The sequence below is a fragment of the Gekko japonicus genome, unplaced genomic scaffold (assembly GCF_001447785.1).
Source record: "Gekko japonicus isolate JY-2015 unplaced genomic scaffold, Gekko_japonicus_V1.1 scaffold1383, whole genome shotgun sequence".
NCBI lineage: Eukaryota > Metazoa > Chordata > Lepidosauria > Squamata > Gekkonidae > Gekko > Gekko japonicus.
In genome coordinates, this window is record NW_015162523.1 from 43,016 (window position 1) to 60,900 (window position 17,885).

Consider the following 17,885-nt stretch of genomic DNA (forward strand, 5'->3'; position numbering starts at 1 on the left):
TCCATGACTGCCCATAGAGAATAATGGAGCGGACACTTCCCATAGGGAATAATGGAGACTATGCTTGCCCATAGAGAATAATGGACACCACGTTTGCCCATAGGGAATAACGGAAAGGACGCTTGACCATAGGGAATAATGGAAAGGACGGTTGCCCATAGGGAATAATGGAAAGGACGCTTGCCCATAGGGAATAATGAAAACCATGCTTGCCCATAGGGAATAATGGAAAGCACGCCATAACTTTTTAAAGAGCCCCTAATGAGAGCTAGGAGAGCCGGAATGACCTCTCGTCACTCTGACATCACACGCGAGAGGTGGAAGTTGCCCCTAGGAGTCCAAGGCCACCACCCTGGGGCTCAGGGAGGCGGGGAACGTCCCCCCCCATGACTGTTGCAGCGGCCGCCGTCAGCGTTGGCGGCCATAACTTTTTTAAGAGCCTCTAACGAGAGCTGGGGGAGCCAGAATGACCTCTGGGCAATATTGCCTATGAGCAATCATGGATTCTCTGTTGGCAGTTATGTCTCTATGAGCAATCATGGATTCTCTATTGGCAATTATGTACTCCATTATTCCTTATGGGCAGTCTTGGATTCTCTATTGGCATTACGGATTCTCTATTGGCAATGATGTACTCCATTATCCCCTATGGGCAAGCGTCCTCTCCATTATTCCTTATGGGCAGTCTTAGATTCTCTATTGGCAATTTTGGATTCTCTATTGGCAATTATTGCCCTCTGGGCAAGCCTACTCTCCATTATTCTCTATGGGAACTCATGTATTCCCTATGGGCAATCACTGTCCTTAGTTTTAGTACGTTCCATCAGCTCCCCTGGAGAAAATGGCTGCTTTGAAGGGCGGGCCCTATGGCATTGTACCCCACTGAAGTCCCTCCCCTCGCCAAACCCTGTCCTCCCCCGGATCCACCCCAAAGTCTCCAGGTATTTTCCAACCCAGACCAGGCAACCGTGCTCTTGCCTGGAGGATCAGTTGTAATAGCGGGAGATCTCCAGCCTCTAACAGGAGGTTGGCAACCCTCGCAAACAGCATTCTCCACGCCCTTTGCTCCCCTGCTTTTGTATCTCGTTCTCACTGAGGTGTACAGCCTGCCTCTGCTAAATGTCTGCGGCAAGCAAGTCTCGAAACGAACGCTCCGTTGCTGCTGGGACCTCCTCTCCGGTTCCCACGTCCTCCACTTCCGCGTCACGTGAAGAGCGGGAAAGCCGCCGCCGCCGCCTCCCCTGCCTGGCACCGGGCCTGACCCCTGCAGCCCGAGAGTGCCTTCCTGGGCCTGCAGGCAGAAGCAAGCTCCCAGTTTCGGTCTGGCTGCCGGCGCTGCGGTAGCCGGGAAAGAGAGCCGGATGACGACGACGGGCCGACGGGCTGGAGCGCGAAGCATCTGCCGGCGGCTCCCCCGCTCTCCCCGCGCCAGCTGCGCAATCACGCCTCGCCTGGCCTCCAGACCCCAGACGGGACGTGGGGAAAGGGCAATTAGCAGCGCAACGCCCGGGCGGCCTGGAAAGCGTTCTTGGGCTGAGATCCAGACGGCACTTGAGCGGAGCTGCTTCGCCGATTCCAGCCGATTCCTCCTCTTGGAGGAGATCTGGGAAGCTGCCCAGCGGTGTGGGGTAGAGATTTGTAGGCACAGCTACAAAACACGTGGGCATAGGAATGCTAGCCTCCAGGTGGGTGGGACCTGGAGACACCCCCCCCCCCAATTATAGCCCATAGACTACAGAGATCAGTTTCCCTGGGGAAAAGGGATGCGTTGGAGGGTGGATTCTATGGCATTGTACACCACTGAGATCCTTGTCCTCCTCAGGCTCCATCCCCAAACCTCCAGGAGTCCTGACCCTCCCAGCAGGCGATTCCATACAAAGGTCAGGTGGTGGCAGCAAGTTACTGGGGAGAGCATAAAGCTTCTCCAGGTGTTGAGAAAAACTGTTGTTGAGTATTACAAGTTGAAAACACTCAGTATATCTGGGGTTAAATGTTGGTTTATGTTACTCACAGGAAGTCACATGTTTTTCTTGTAACCAATGTTCTTTAGATGTAGGAAGCCCGGGAATTTTCTCCCTGATCTAGGACTAAAGTGTCAAGGTGTATTACCATTTTATGGCTTCTCTTCCTGTCTTTGTTTTGGTGTTCTGAAGAACAAGAAGAGTAGCCATAATCTCTCTCTTCTCGTTTTGTCTTTGTAGAGTAAGGATGTAGCCGATTATGCTCTGTTGTTATTTTCATCCCAGTTACCCTTCCCATGCTAGAATTTAGTAAAAACTTTATACTTTAATCACACATGGACTCTCAGTCTGAATTATCTTACTCTGGCTCTGCTGGACTATCTTATCTCTGATAAATACCATTTTTTCAATATCTCACTATCGCCCAACAAAAACCTTGGAGGACAGGGCAGAGGCAGGCCCATTCTGTCACAGAGACCAACAAGATTTTCGGGGTATAAGCTTTCAAAAGTCGAAGCTCACTTTGACAGATACAAGAGGAACTTTGACTCTGGAAGGTTGCTAGCCTTCTTGGTCTTCGAGGTGCTCCTGTACTGGAACCTGGCTCTTCTGCTGCAGACCAACACAGTGACACACCTGAAAACTGATCTAATCCGTAGACAATTGCGTGAATGAGTCTGAGACCGCAAAAGACACTTCTGTGCAGCAGGTGCAATTCTTCACTGAAGGAGAATACCTTTTGTACCTCTGCATGTGCCCATGCTCTCAGGTGGGTTTCTTCCATTAGGAGGCCTGTCTATAATGTCGCTCCCTGTGGGTGGAGAAGCGGGCGCCTCAGGGAGCTGGCTTCTTATTCCTTTGTGCTCTATGTCTCCCCTTTGTGAGAGTCAAGCGTGACCCCCGATTTCAGTCTGAAAAACGTGTCTCGGTTATCGCAACATCGAAAACACTGACCTGTACCAAGATAGGGTACAAGACTGTAGCAGTAGAAAAGAGGAAGAGTCCAGTAGCACCTTAAGGAATCACAAAAAGTGTGGCAGGGGATGAGCTTTCCTGAGCCACGGCCAATGCTTCCTCTACACTGTGGAGTCCTGTGAGCAAAAATTCTACTCTGTGAGCTCCTGGCATTAAAGTTGTGAGCGAGCGATTTGGCTGCTTCATAAATTAGTTTGCTTTGTGTTGGGATTCTTTTTAAGTAAGTCAGCAGAGTATTAAGAGACTGAGTCCATGGTGTGTTTAAAATATAAAAGTTTACTATAAACCTAACATGGGGAAAAGGTACACAGGATATAAAATAACAAAGAGCTAATATGGCTACATCCTTACAGCTAAAAGGTAAAACGGGAAGAACCGAATGGTGTCTCCTCAGTCAGAACAAAGAACGGGAAGAGAAGCCATAAAATGGTAATACACCTTGACACTTTAGTCCCAATCAAATCCCTAGATCAGGGAGAAAATTCCCGGGCTTCCTATTGTCTAAACAGATTGGTTACAAACAAACATGTGACTTAACAAACATCATTAACCCTGTAAATACTGAAGTGTTTTGACTTGTAACACCCAGCACTCTGGAGCCATCCTCCCTGAGCTAAGACAAAAACGTGTGAGCCGGAGGCTAAAAAACTGTGTGCTAACTCACACTAACTCAGCTTAGAGGGAACACTGGTCACTGCTCACTTCTTCAGTTATTTTAATGAATGAATGACTGGTGTGGGAAGAAGGTATCTGAAGAAGTGAGCAGTGACTCACGGAAGCTCCTACCCTGCCACAGATTTTGTTAGCCTTGAAGGTGCTGCTGGACTCTTGCTCTTTTCTACTGACCTGTACCATAGTGCTCCTTTGAGACAGATAGGATTGTTCGTTTTATTTGTTTCTTTATTTAAGTCATTTAGACTCCACCTTTCTCCCCACGGCGGACCCAAAACAGCTCACATCATTCTCAGCTCCTCCATTCCATCCTCCCAACAACCCTGTGAGGTAGGTTATGCTGAGTGTGTGTGACTGTCCCAAGGTTACCCAGCCAGCTTCCATGGCAGAGTGGGGATTCGAACTTGGGTCTCTCAGACCCTAGTTCGCCACTCTGACTACTAAACCACACTGACTATTGACCGTTGCTCCAACAGGAGACTCGCTTTCACAGGACATCAACGAACCCTCGGGCAAAGGAGATGCTTCCTTCTCACCTCGGTCATGAATTCTGAACAAACCTTTGGTTTCACTCTGCACTCCCAAGTGAAGCAGCCTGGGAACTCTGAGCTGGCTTGGGAACTGGTCTTCCTTCTAAGAATTGTCTTAGGACAAGCCAGAGCAGGCCTGTATACCGAGACCGCCCCAGGCAGATGGAGGGGTGCATGCCAGCGGATGAGCATCCAAGTTTTGCCAGTCTGGATACGAATAGGTTACATGGCTTATGATTCCGGCAAGAGGGGCGGGACTGGACCTTACGCTTTCTCTGAAGGGGCTGTGGCTCAGTGAAAGAGCCTCTGCTTTGCATGCAGAAGGTCCCAAGTTCAATCCCCAGCATCTCCAGTTCGAAGGACCAGGCAAACAGTGGTGTGAAAGACCTCTGCCTGAGACCCTGCAGAGCTGCCGCCAGCCTGTGCAGGCAATACTCACTTCGATGGTCTGGTTGAGTAGAAGAGGAGGAGAAGGAGGAGTTTGGATTCATACCCCGCCCTTCACTACCCAAGGGAGTCTCCGAGCGGCTTACAAACTCCTTTCCCTTCCCCTCCCCACAACAGACACCCTGTGAGGTAGGTGGGGCTGAGAGAGCTCTGCCAGAAACTGCTCTTTTTCAAGGACAGCTCTGCCAGAACTATGGCTTGCCCAAGGTCATCCAGCAGGTGCACGTGGAGGAGGGGGGAATCAAACCCGATTCTCCCAGATTAGAGTCTGCCGCTCCTAACCACCACACCAAATAAGGCGGCTGCACATGTGATCAGGGCTGCATCCTCAGCCCAGAGATGCCATTTGGATGGAAATGCCTACTCGACTGGCTGAGTGGCTGCCTCAGCCTGGGAGGGGAATATTACTAGGAGGCAAGAAGTGTTCCTGCGGGAAACCGGACAAGTGATGTAAAGAAGATCTTGGCAGTGAAATTTAATGCAGGTGCTTCCAATGAACTGAAAATAATAATATGCCGGGCTCTGGGCAATGTACAGCAGAGGCACAAAGCCTCTGATATCAGGATATCCTCAGTGAGCAGTTCTTCTTTCCCAGGTCTGCTTTCCCGGAGCAGAGACAACTGTAGCTGCTGCCACCAACAGGGGCTATTGGGGAACTGCAACCCTAGCCCCTAAGCCTAACCCCTAACTCTAAACCCTAACCCAGGGCTGTGAAACATAAGGCCGGGGGCCAAAACTGGCCCGTACAGGGCTCTTATGCAGCCCCGCAAGCAGCTGGTGCAAAAGAGGGAGTTGGTGGAGCCACTCCATTGTGGCTTCAGCATGGCAGAGCAATCTCTTCTGCAGCAGTCAGGCATTGTGGGAGAAGCATCTGCCCAGTGCTACATTGCTGCCCCTCCAGTCTGCCTATGTGGGATTTCCTCTGCATCCCCCTACCAGCCCCTGTGGCCTTGCAGTGAGGACACACCAGTGAGGATACACCAGCTGCTGTCCTTTATACAGTTTCCGTCTCCAGTACTTGGCATTATGTTTTATGGCACACATGGTCTGGCCAGACAAAGTGACTTTTATGTCAGCTCCCGCCCTCGTAACAAATGAGTTCGACACCTCTGCCCTAGCCCCGAACCCTAACCCCTAACACTAACCTCTAACCCTAACCCCTAACACTAACCCCTAACTCCGAAACGTAAACTCTAACCCCTAACACTAACCCTAAAACCTAACTCTAATCCCTACCAGTACCCTAGCCCTAGCTGTAGCCCTAAAACCTAACCCCTAAACCTCAACCTAACCCTAACTCCTAACCCTAACCCTTAAACCTAACCCTTAACACTAACCCTAAACCCTAACCTGAACCCTAACCCTAACCCCCAATCCTATCCTTAACCCTACCCCTAACCCCAACCCTAACCCTAACCTGAACTCTAACCAAACAGAAAAAGTCCCACAAGCCATTTCGTGGCCTCCTTACTCCTCCATGCTCCGTATTCACATACATTAAGCATCTATTCAAGGGAAGGGACATTTTTCTCCCTGCCTGTTGCCTGAAGGTGCAAGGCCCCAGATAACAATCTGAACAATTTGGTGGGTTTATTTAGTATGATTTAGTGTGCTTATTTAGTACATTTTTATCCTCACTCTATCTGCAAGGAGCTCAGGGCATTACGCACCAGAGTCCCTTCATTTTACTGTCACAGCAACCCTGTGAGGTTGGTTAAGCTGACCAAGTGTGACTGGCCCAAGGTCACCAAGTAAGCTTCACAGCACTGTGGGGGCTTGAACTGGGGCTCCCACATACTGGTCCAACCCTTTTATCTTTGGGAGGGGGGAGAGATATCTCTTATCAACCCCATTGTTCCCTTATTATCTGGCAGAATCTAGTAGTCTGTCTGATTGGTTGACTCATTGTAAATTTCCTTGATCAATGCAGGACCAAACATTCGACATACAGCATCCCGAGTCAGCAGCTATCAATTTCCAAACGCCCGCCCCCTGGGAAAGTTTAGAAACCTCTCACGGAGGGAGCTTCCAAGGAAACTCCATCTCCAATGCTGCCCCCTTCCGGTCAACACTTTAGATTGCTTCTCTTCCGAAGCTAATGTTTTTGGTTAGGGATTCTGTTGTGATGTGAAACAAGCAATACTGACAAAATAAAGGTTTTTAGAAAGGGGTTTCTCCTGTCACGTTGCTCGCAAAGTTAAAACGGAAGGTGATACGTTTAGACTGTCTCGATTAACCCCATCTCACTGAGGTTTCGTGTGTGTGTCTGTGTGTCACTCATTATTGTACAGGAAGGGATTGACAGGAAAGCCCGACTCGACAGCCTCTCTCTGGTTCAGCTATGCTGCTGTTGCAGGTGTTGTTTCCAAACCTTGGAAGCTTAATTATTTACTGGGTGTGTTTGTTTCCAAGATTCCCCCCCCCTTTTTGGAAAGCTGGCTGTCTACCGACATTAGCTCGTTTAGCCTACACTTTTGTTGCATTTTTATTAAGATCGCGTCTCAAATGCTTAAGAACAGCCAGTGTGCTTCAAAACCCGCTTGCCTGCTCCTAACAGGACAAACTTGATGGTGAGTAAGCTCAGGGGCTCAGTCCTGGTGATACCTGGGAAAGCCGTTGGAAAGGGGTCGAAGCAAAACAGACCGGGGGATATCTGCAAAGTTCAGCAAGCCCTGGCAAATGAGGCCACGTAACCTGGGGGAGGGGCAAGCAGAATGTGGCAAAATCAAGGTATGGGTGTCTTTGGTGGTGGTGTGTTTTCTTCGTCTCTGCCCTAACCCTCCCAAGTTTATAGAAGCCAAAACAAGTTCGGAAATAGATGCACGTGAATCTGAATGTTCCTTGGCACATAGTTGGGGTTATCTGGCGCAGAACAAGTGGAGAATGTTTCCTGCACAGACCTGGATGGCCCAGGCTAGCCCGATCTCATCACACCTCAGAAGCTAAGCAGGGTTGGCCCTGGTCAGTATTTGGAGGGGAGACCAACAAGGAATAGCAGGGTCTCTGAGCAGAGGTGGGCAATGGCAAAACACCTCTGAACGTCTCTTGCCTTGAAAACCCCATGAAGGGTCACCATAAGTCATCTGTGACCCCAAAAAACCCCACACAGCTAATGGAGGGTTTTCCCCACCCCAAGTCATGGGGAAAAGGCAGCTACCCAGGCTAAATCCCTTTCCTGATCACCCCCCCCCCCAAAAAAAAAACCCCTGCTTGGCTGCAGAGGTGTTAATAGCCTGAGATGCAAGGAGTCTTCCCCAGGATTGGATCAGGCCATCTGCTCCCCAGCCATGAGGACCTGGAACTGCCCGAGCTGCATGTACCACCTTGCAGGCCTTCATAGGGGTGCCAACTGCCTGAAGAATAAGAAAGGCCTTCTCCCTTGAATAGAAGTTCATGTGTATAAAGTACCACCAAGTGACAGTTGCAGTCCACTTCCAGCAACCCGGGCCAGGGGCTTTCAAGGCAAGTGAGAAGCAGAAGGGGTTGGCCATTACCTTCCCCTGCAGAGTCTCCCTTGACGGTCTCCTTTCCAAATACTGACCCTGTTCAGCTTCTGAGATCTGACACGACGGGGCTACGACACGCTGCCTTCCCTCCCCAATACAGGCTCAATGGGGTGTCGTTTACCAAGCGGTGTTCTTTCCCTCCCTGCCAGGAAAAGCTTCAGCTGCCCAATTCCACGCATTACACCTTTAATAAAGGGACAAGACGTTTTCCTCCAGACCCTCCTCACCTTCCGTCTGGGAGAGAAGTCGGCACGCCCTGCACAGCCTGCCGCTGTGGCCTGGTCAAAGCCTGGAACTGACCGGGGGATTTGGAATAAGCAGCTGAATTCTCTGGTTGCCTGCCTCGAATATTTCCAATCATGAGCAGCTCTGAACCATGTGCAGGACGGCTGTTTTTGATCACACCATTTTGCTTGGAACATCTAGAGCACTTAATATATTGTAATTCTGTAATAATGGTTTTTACGGTTTTAACTGTTTTTATGTGTTGGCGTATGCCTATTTGTGAGCCGCCCTGAGCCCGCATTGCAGGGAGGGTGGGCTATAAATTGAAATTATAAATAAATACAAAAATAAATAACTACAAAGCTGTCTGGATCGGATCACTGTGCATACAAATGGCGGCTTATATGTCCCACGATATTAATCAGAATCCAATCTCCAGCCTTGCTACGCATGACCGCTCAATGGGAAGTGAATTCATGAAGCTGCCTCATCATACTGAGTCAGACCTTTGGCTTGTCAAGGCCAGTATTGTCTACTCAGGCTGGCAGCAGCCTTCCACATTACCTTCAACCAGGGCTTTCTTTGTAGAAAAAGCCCAGCAGGAACTCATTAGCATAATAGGCCACACCCAGCAGCAGAAACTCATTAGCATATTAGGCCACACCCCTGACTGCACCACTCATTAGCATATTAGGCCACATTCCCATGTTACCAGAAGTGGGGTCATCCAGCCACACCTACCTTTTGCTTCTTATTCTGTTTACCTTGTTTGTTGTCAAAACCCAGAGGGTTTTTTTTGTAGCAGGAACTCCTTTGCATGTTAGGCCACACCCCTAATGTAGCCAATTCTAATGAGTTCCTGCTGTTGGGTGTGGCCTATTATGCTAATAAGTTCCTGCTGGGTGTGGCCAACTTGGGAGCCAGCCGGAACTCCGTTCCTGTGCGTTCCTGCCCCAAAATAGCCCTGCCTTCAACTTGACCTGTTTAACGAGCAAGGCCGGGATCGAACCTGGGACCTTCTGCATGCAAAGCAGGTGCCGTGATACCCGGCCACGGCCCTTCCCTGGGGCTGCCTGCCCACAAAGCAGATGAGTTCAGCTGCTGAGCTCTTGGCTGGGTTTCCTAGCAGTCGCTCCTTGGAATAGCGCTCAGCTAGCAGGGCCTCTGAAATATGAAGGGGACCCAGCAGGAGGACTTGGAATTTCCTGGCTGCCTCATCCGTTCTGCCTGACATTTATGCTGGGGTGGACTCTGCACAGCGGTCCCACTTAATCTCTGCCTCCCTTGTGTTTGCAGTCAAGCCCTCCTGCTTCATTAAAAGCCATCATTTCACCCCCCCCACCCTCCCCAGTCACACAATCCGGGCACCATAGGAGCTCCAAGCAACCAGGTTTTGAAGAAGAGCCCTGGCGGACTGAGGCAGCCCAGACAGCCCAGTCCTTTGGGACTTCCTGATCTCTGCAAGGCTAGAGAAGGCCTGTCGGAGCAGCCCACCGACTCAGCAGGGGCCTTTGCTCCTTCGGAAGGGTCTCCAATGGGCAGTGCCGCAAGTCTGGCCTCCATTTGCTCTGGGGCCCTTTCCTTTGTCTGCACGGTTGGCTCTCTCTGCACAGATTGCTGGCAGGTAAGGAGGAGATGTCCTCTTCCGGGAGAAGAGCTGAGGGGAGACAGGCTGTGAGGAGAGGGGCCGTGGCTCAGTGGAAGAGCCTCTGCTTTGCATGCAGGAAGTCCCCGGTTCAATCCCCCGGCATCTCTAGTTGAAAGGAAAAAGTGGCAGGTGATATGAAATACCTCTGCCTGAGACCTTGGAGACTCTGGACCTGTCTGAGTAGATAATACTGACTTCCATGGACCACAGGTATGGTTCTGTAAGTCAGCTTCATGTGGAAATGGAGACTGGAAGGGGATTTAACACTAGATTACTTGGGGTCTTTAACTGTTGGGAATGTTAGCTCCAAGTTGCCAGCATTTCAGTCGCAAAAGAGTTTAATTGATGTCTGCATGTAAACAGGAATTTGCGTAGTTTAGCTGTAACCAATAGAAGTAGAGATAAGTTATCCTGGGGAAAGTGTGGGTGCTGTTTAGTAAAACCAACTGGTCTGTAAGCTCTCTATTGGCTAATCAATATATCACTTTGAAGATTTGCTTTCATCATTGCATGTTTTATTACTAGTTTCCATCCTTTGTTCTGAGGAAGAAGAAGAAGAAGCCATCTTTAAGTTTTAGCCATTTAACTGTGAACATGTAGTCTGTTAGGTCAGACAGAAATGTTTTCTTTGTTTTTCCTCCAAAATGTAATCCCCTCCCTCATTAGCTCTAGATAAAGTATTTTTTCTCTTTTAAGCAGACACACGGAGTCGGCGCTTGATTATTTACTCTGCAGTTTACAATATAATCAATGCTAACATCCATGTAAAAAAAACAGTGGGTATAACATAGGCTCTCAGTTCTCCTTGGGATGGAGAGGAGAGGCTGTGGCTCAGTAGCAGAGCATTTGTCTTGTATGCAGAGGGTCCAAGGTTCAATCCCCACCATCTCCAATTAAACAAAGATCAGGGTAGGTGATGAGAAAAACCTCCTCGATAACCTAAAGAGCTGCTGCCAGTCAGAGTAGACAATACTGGCCTTGATAGAATGAGAGTCTGGTTCAGTATAAAGCAGTTTCATGTGTTCAGGGATGTAAGCCAAGCTGGGGGGGGTGTCCTTGATGAAGCTTGTTAGTCGCTTACCTGAAGTATTGTGATACAAAATGAGTCATGAATTAGGCTGGCATGATTATTCCCATGTTACAGCTAGTAAAACTGAGGCTGAACAATATGATGCCAGCTATCAGAGTGTCTAGAACTGAGCTGAGAACTTGGTCAGGGGGCCCGGCTCAAAGCTCATGACAATGAAAGTGCTGTCAAACTGCTTTGCAGGTGCTGTGTAGATGTGCTGTGAGCGAGCTGCCTATTGGGGGTCAGGACAGGTCAGATGCTTCCTCTTTCCCCTTTCAGATCAACAGCAAAGGCTCCGTGGTTCTCAGCATGCGTTGCCGAGGCCTATGGGGTGAATGCGTTTGGGACAAATTTGTCAAGATCTGGACCTGTGATGTCTTCAGCTCTTACCTGAACCCACACCCTGGTAAATTCTGCAGCCTGGATGCAAATCTGCTATTTTTAAACCATGTGCCCTCAAATGCAAGGGTTTCAGCCTTGCTGGCTCATAACTGGGCAGGTTTATATGTTGTGTTTTGTTTTGGTCAAGAAAGATAGACTGTGCTAGGAAAGAGAAGTTCAGGTGGCTGATTCGCCACCATCAGGGTCAACCTTCCCTTCCATTTATATATCCATTTATGATTTCAACCTTTCCCTTATTTTTTTAAAAAATATATAAATATTTTAAAATATGGTTGAGCAAGCCCCCCATTTCATTCCTACGTTGTTCCATGGGTTTGCTTTATTTTGCATTCCAGTTTCCTTAAATTCCATTTTAACAAAAAGAATTTCTAAAATTAATTGTTTTAAATCAGAGTCTGCTCACAGAAATAACATGAAATACAGCTGGAGAGACGATCATATAAAGACTTATTTTCCTGTGTTTGTTCAGTGTCAATGTGAAATAAACTGAAACTGTGGTCCTAAGTATAGTTATACCTGTTCTAAGTCTATTCGTCAATGGGTATAGATGGATGTAACTTCATTTAGGATTGCATTGTGAAAGTCGCAGCAAGTTGCAGAGCCCGTGCTGTGCTTTATACACAACTTGAAAATAAAAGCAGACCGACCGAGGGAATCTCTAAGGCACTGGTTCCACTTAGGTAACATGTTCAGTTTTCAGAACTCCAAAATCCAGGGAGAAATTTGGATGGGGAGGAATTTTGAAAGAATCTCTGTTATTGAAACAGTTCCAAAATTAGTTGCTGTAGATTTTCCGGGTTGTGTGGCCGTGGTCTTGGCACTGTAGAACCAGACATTTCACCAGTAGCTGTGACTGGCATCCTCAGACTCCACGGCCGCACAACCTGGAAAATCTACAGCAACTAATGAACTCCGGCCATGAAAGCCTTCGACAACAGTTCCAAAATTGCTTCAGCGACCTGAGGAGCATTTCTTGGTGTGGTGTTACCGGCATGAGCCAGTCTGCACTGCCCACACTCAGCTTTTGCGGTAAACTTGCAGAGCTACCCTAGAAATGTCTCTTCTCTTTACACTCACTCTTCTGCAAAGGAAACGTGCAGTACCAAATCCTTCCAGCAGGAGGACCCTAAGTCTGGGTGAAAACAGGTGCGGCCGTATTGCTGTTTGCTTGTCACAACAGCAGTGTTGTGGGCTGGCAAAGTGAACACGTCCTATCCCTCCTGCTCTCAGTTTGCGATTTGCCACTGCCCCCCTTCCCTGAGCCCTACAAAAGAAAAACTTTCTTTGTTTCAGCTCTGGACATCGATCCCTTCCTCCTTTACACATAGATATGCTAGGGCTTTTTTGGTAGAAAAAGCCCAGCAGGAACTAATTAGCATACTAGGCCACACCCTTACAGCACAGCTCATTAGCCTATTAGGCCACACCCCTATGCCTTTCCTTAGCTTGCCTGGGTGCTCCGCGACTGCGGGGAGCCCAGGCAAGCCGGCCCTTGGACAAGCCGGAGAAGGCACAGGGAGGTATTTAAATGGCTCCCCGATCCTTCCAGGATCACCCCTGGCCCACCCACCTCGGAGTCACCAGCACGGCTGCTTTCCAGGCCTTCGCTCTCCACGGCTGCTCTCCAGCCACGCACCCAGAGGTTTTGGCTGTAGTGGGCGTGGCCAACTCTGAAGCCAGCCGGAACTCCGTCCCTGTGCGTTCCTGCCCAAAAATAGCCCTGGATATGCTCATTGCACCAACCCGTTTTCCGGCTTCCCTGGTTTATTTTTCCATTCTGTTATTCTGGTGTTCCTCGGTGATCTCCCGTCCAAACACTAGCCAGGGATGACCCTGCTTAGCTTCCAAGATGCGATGAGATTTGCCTAGCTAGAGCTATCCAGGTCAGGGCATTATCACTTCTATAGTAGTAAATAAGGTCCCCAAAGTACAGCCAATTATCACGTATCATTTACTTTCTGGAAAAAAAAACACCACAAAAAAGCACATGGGTAGAAAATAAACTACAGATTATTTTGCCACTGGGAATTTTTGAATTCCATGGGGTACTAAAATATCTCATGGTTATTGCCGGCTATGCGCTGTAACAATAAAATTCATTCATTCTCATGGGATATCTCCCCCCTCCCCCCCGTCCTATGAGTTTATTATGAAAACAGCGATCCTGTGAACATACGCTCTGGAGAGAGAATTGTCCTTCATGGCATCTGTAAGCATTTTTACTCCCTACACACTTGGGGAATTTTATTTAGGATGGGAATCTACCCCAAATGCAATACATGTCAGTTGTTTCAAAGGATGGTTTGAGGGTTGATCTAAGTTCATGATGTGCCACTGACTGTTTGCCAAAAAAAGGTAAGCAAAATAGCTGTATGATATGGCTGTCTGATGCTACGATGTGGAAAGCCAGGCAAGGAGAATTAATTCATTCTCAGAATACTAGAATGCTGTCATCATCTAGGAAAAGTTCCCTGCGGTCAAGTCAGGACAAAGAAAACCAAGCACTTCCTTATGCAGTGTATAATTATGGGATTATTTGGCACAGGATGTGGTGCTACAGCCATTGATTTAGAAAACTTTGTGAACTGGATAGGTCTACCCAAAGCCGCTCTAGTGAGGAATGAAACCTCCATGTTAAGGGCAGTATACCTTAGAGTTTTAGACGATGGACACCACCATGCCTTTCTTGCTTGCTCCTCCTTGCGGGATCAGACTGGTTGCTCCTGAAGATCAGAGGTTGGACTGTGGTAGGGGAGCAATGTTTATTTTCACATGTTCACTCTTGGGAGGCTTAGAGTGTTGCAGGGATCATTTTGTAGAAAAGGCGGTGCAGGAGCTCATTAGCGCAACTCATTAGCATAACTTATTTGCATATGCCACACCCCCTGACATCACCGGAAGTGTGTCAGATGGCAACACGCACCGCTCAGGCTCCACTGGACTGTTTTGGATTGCTAGCTATTGGGGGGGGGGACATGCAGATCTGTCCTCGCAGAGGAGGGAGAGCTTGTACCTGAATAAAACTTGGTCTGAAAGGTGCCACTGGACTGTGTTGGACTGGGGGGCCAGGGGGAGCTCTGCAACTTACCTGGCTGCTTCTTGCTCTGACTGAGGGCTGCTGGGAGCAGGGGGTGGGGCTTGTTGCATGTGCCCGCCCCCTGGGCTCTTTACTACCGGAACTCCGCTCCTGTGCGCTCCTGCAGGAAATGACCCCTGGAGTGCTGGAAGAGACCAGTGGGAGAATGAATCATCTGCTCTATAACTGCTGTCCACTAATATGTGTGTCGCTGCCAGAGACAGGAGACTGGGTCAAACGGCCGCTCGGGGTCTGCCCTGGGATCTCCTGTGCTGATCTCTTCCCCACAAAGGCATGCCCTTCCCCACCGGCCTTGGAAGGTTCACTAGGGTTTGCCCTTTCCGTTTCCCTCCAGCTGCCATTATCCTCACGAGAGCCTTCCTCATCACATCGGCTGTGGCTGGAATCGGGGCCTTCCTCTGCCTCCTCTTGGGGTGCAGGTACTTCAGCGGCTGCCGAGAGCCCACGGCCAAACACCGGTGCCTCCACCTCTCCGTGGGAGTCTACCTTTTTTCAGGTTTGGCATTGCTCAGGCTTGGCCCTGAAGGCTTGTTTCCATTCCACAGCGACAAGGAAATAAGGAGCTGCTCCAGTCACAGGAGATGAAAATTAAGGCCGAGGCTTACTGATCTTGTACTCTTTTTGAAGAACGACTGCAAGGCGAACAGATTCCCCTGGCGAAGCCTGTTGGCAAAATGTGTAGGGGATTTTTGGAAATTTAATTGAGCAATAAAGTACATTTTACTTGTTTTTGCAGCATCAGCCTTGGCCTTATTTTTTTTATCTTCATTTCATAGTAGCCACAGTGACTAAAGGGGACCTCCATGTTCAGAGGCAGTAAACCTCTGATTACCAGTATCAGGGGGCAACATCCAGGGAAGGCCTCGGCCTCTGTGCCCTGTGGTTGGCCCTCCAGAGGAACTGGTTGGCCACTGGTGAGATACTGGGTGCTGGACTAGATGGACCATCAGCGTATTCCAGCAGGGCTCTTCTTATGTTCTTATGTGGTGCTCGAAGACCTTTCTTGGGCGCCAATAAATACACTGAAGAAGCAAGGTGCAAAAGGTCACTTGCTCCCTTTTTGCTGGGAAGGAGAGCATCTCTGTTCTTTGTTCTTTTTGAATTAAGACATTTATAAGTCTCCTTTCCATGGCAAAGGCGATGCTTAAGGAGGCTCACAAGTAAACTCACCAAATCACAATATTAATTACAATGCAAAACAATAAATACCTTGTGTGTGTGTGTGTAAAGAGCAGTTAAGTCACAGCCAACGTGCGGTGATCCCATAGGTTTTGCCAAGGCAAGAGATGAACAGAGGTTGGTTTGCTATTGCCTGTCTCTGCGTAGTGACCCCGGCATTCCTTGGTGGTTTCCCATCCAACGACTAACCAGGGCTGGCCCCGCTTAGCTTCTGTAGAGAGCAAGGAACATGGAAAATCACAAAAAAGGTTACTTTGAGTGTGTGTGTGTGTGTGTGTGAAAGAATAAGAATAAGAATCGCCTGCCCTCAACAGAGTTAACTCTCCGGCTGTGGTCACACACACTCAATAATCCACTTTCAATCCACTTTCAAACGCACTTTCCAACTGGATTTTGCCAGTTTACACAGTAAAATCCAGTTGGAAGGAAGCAATCCCAAAGCAGTGACTACTACAGAGAAGCAACAGGCAGCTTCCAGTGCAGATGATCACTTATGCTGCGTCTCTGGACTGGAAGGCAATAAGAACAAATGAAAAGCACCAGTGGAGTCCAATTGGAAGGGGTCCAGACTAGAACAGTGAATCATGCAGTGATACATCGGGCAGACTCCTCTCTGGGTGGGGCTTTGGGCCCACTGGAACCTTTCATTTCTGAATGTATTTCTTGTAGCCCTCAAGCAGCTCTCTCTCAGCAGACAGTTTGAGAATTAGCAAGCTAAACCTCACAGAGGGAGAGCCGGGGGAGGGGGGGTGTCTGTTCTCCACCTGCAGGAATTCATGGCACTCTTTCTTCCATTGCAGGCTTTACGTCCTGTGTCGGTGTCATCCGATACTGTGTGTACGTGTTCTCGCAGCATCAGTATGAGGTATTTTCTCTGCTTACGACTGTTGCGCATTCTCCTTGTGTCTCAACCATCTTGTACTTCACAAAACAGGTTTGGGAAGCAGGTGAAGGCCTTTAAGGGGGGAACCAAAGTGTGATTTGTGGTTTCTCAGGAGGAGAGCTACGGAGCCAGCATGGTGTAGAGGCATGAGAGTTTGGACTAGGATCTGGGAGTAAAAGGTAAAGGTAAAGGTTCCCTTGCTCGAAAGCCAGTCGAATCCAACTCTAGGGTTGCGGTGCTCATCTCCGTTTCAAAGCCGAAGAGCCAGCGCTGTCCGAAGATGTTTCCGTGGTCATGTGGCCGGCATGACTAAACACCAAGGTGCACGGAACGCTGTTCCCTTCCCACCGAAGTGGTACCTATTGATCTACTTGCAATTTCTTGCTTTCGAACTACTAGGTTGGCAGGAGCTGGAACTAGAGATGGGAGCTCACTCTGTCATGCGGCACCCGGGTCTTGAACTGCTGAACTACTGACCTTCACAGCCTGCAGTTCAGCGTCTTAACCACTTGAGCCACCGCAGCTCCAGGATCTGGGAGACCCAGGTTCAAATCCTCACTTGTGCCATGGAAGCTCACTGGCTTGATCTCAGGCCAGTCACACACACACGCTCTCTCTCTCTTTTTAAAAACTTTTATTTTATTTTCACTAATATATAAGACATTTTAGGAAGGGAAGGACATGCGGAAGGGAATAAGACATAAAGGAAAATTTCCCATCAAGCTTATATAATAGCGGTTATAACACAACTCCCCTTTGTTTCCATACCTCTTTCGTTTATATGATTTCTTAAGCTATAAACGATGAATCCATTATGGTTCCTGAAAAAGTACATATTCTTTACAGTTCAAATTAAATTTACCCTAAGTTTATGATAACTATAATCCATTATTCATGATCTTCCTTTTCACAGGTTCTTTTCACCCACTCATAAAATGGTGTCTCGGCCTGACCTACACCACAGGGTGGTTGTGAGGGTCAAACGGAGGAGAATGGTGTAAGCCGTGTTGGATCCCCACTGGGGAGAATGGCGGGGATGCGAACCCAGGTGTCTCGGATCCTAGCCTAACACTCCAGCCACTACACCACGCTGGCTCTTTCATCTAGCAGGTACATTTGAGGTGCCAAAGTGAGAGGCAACATTACAGTTACATTACATTTCTTTTTCTCATGAACGAAACTGTTAGCAGACCTCTCCCCCCACATACCTTGATTACGATTGCATTGAGAGGGCAGGAGCCGGCTGAAACTGGATCAGGCCTCGAGGCTCCCAGTTGGTTTTCCCTGGGCT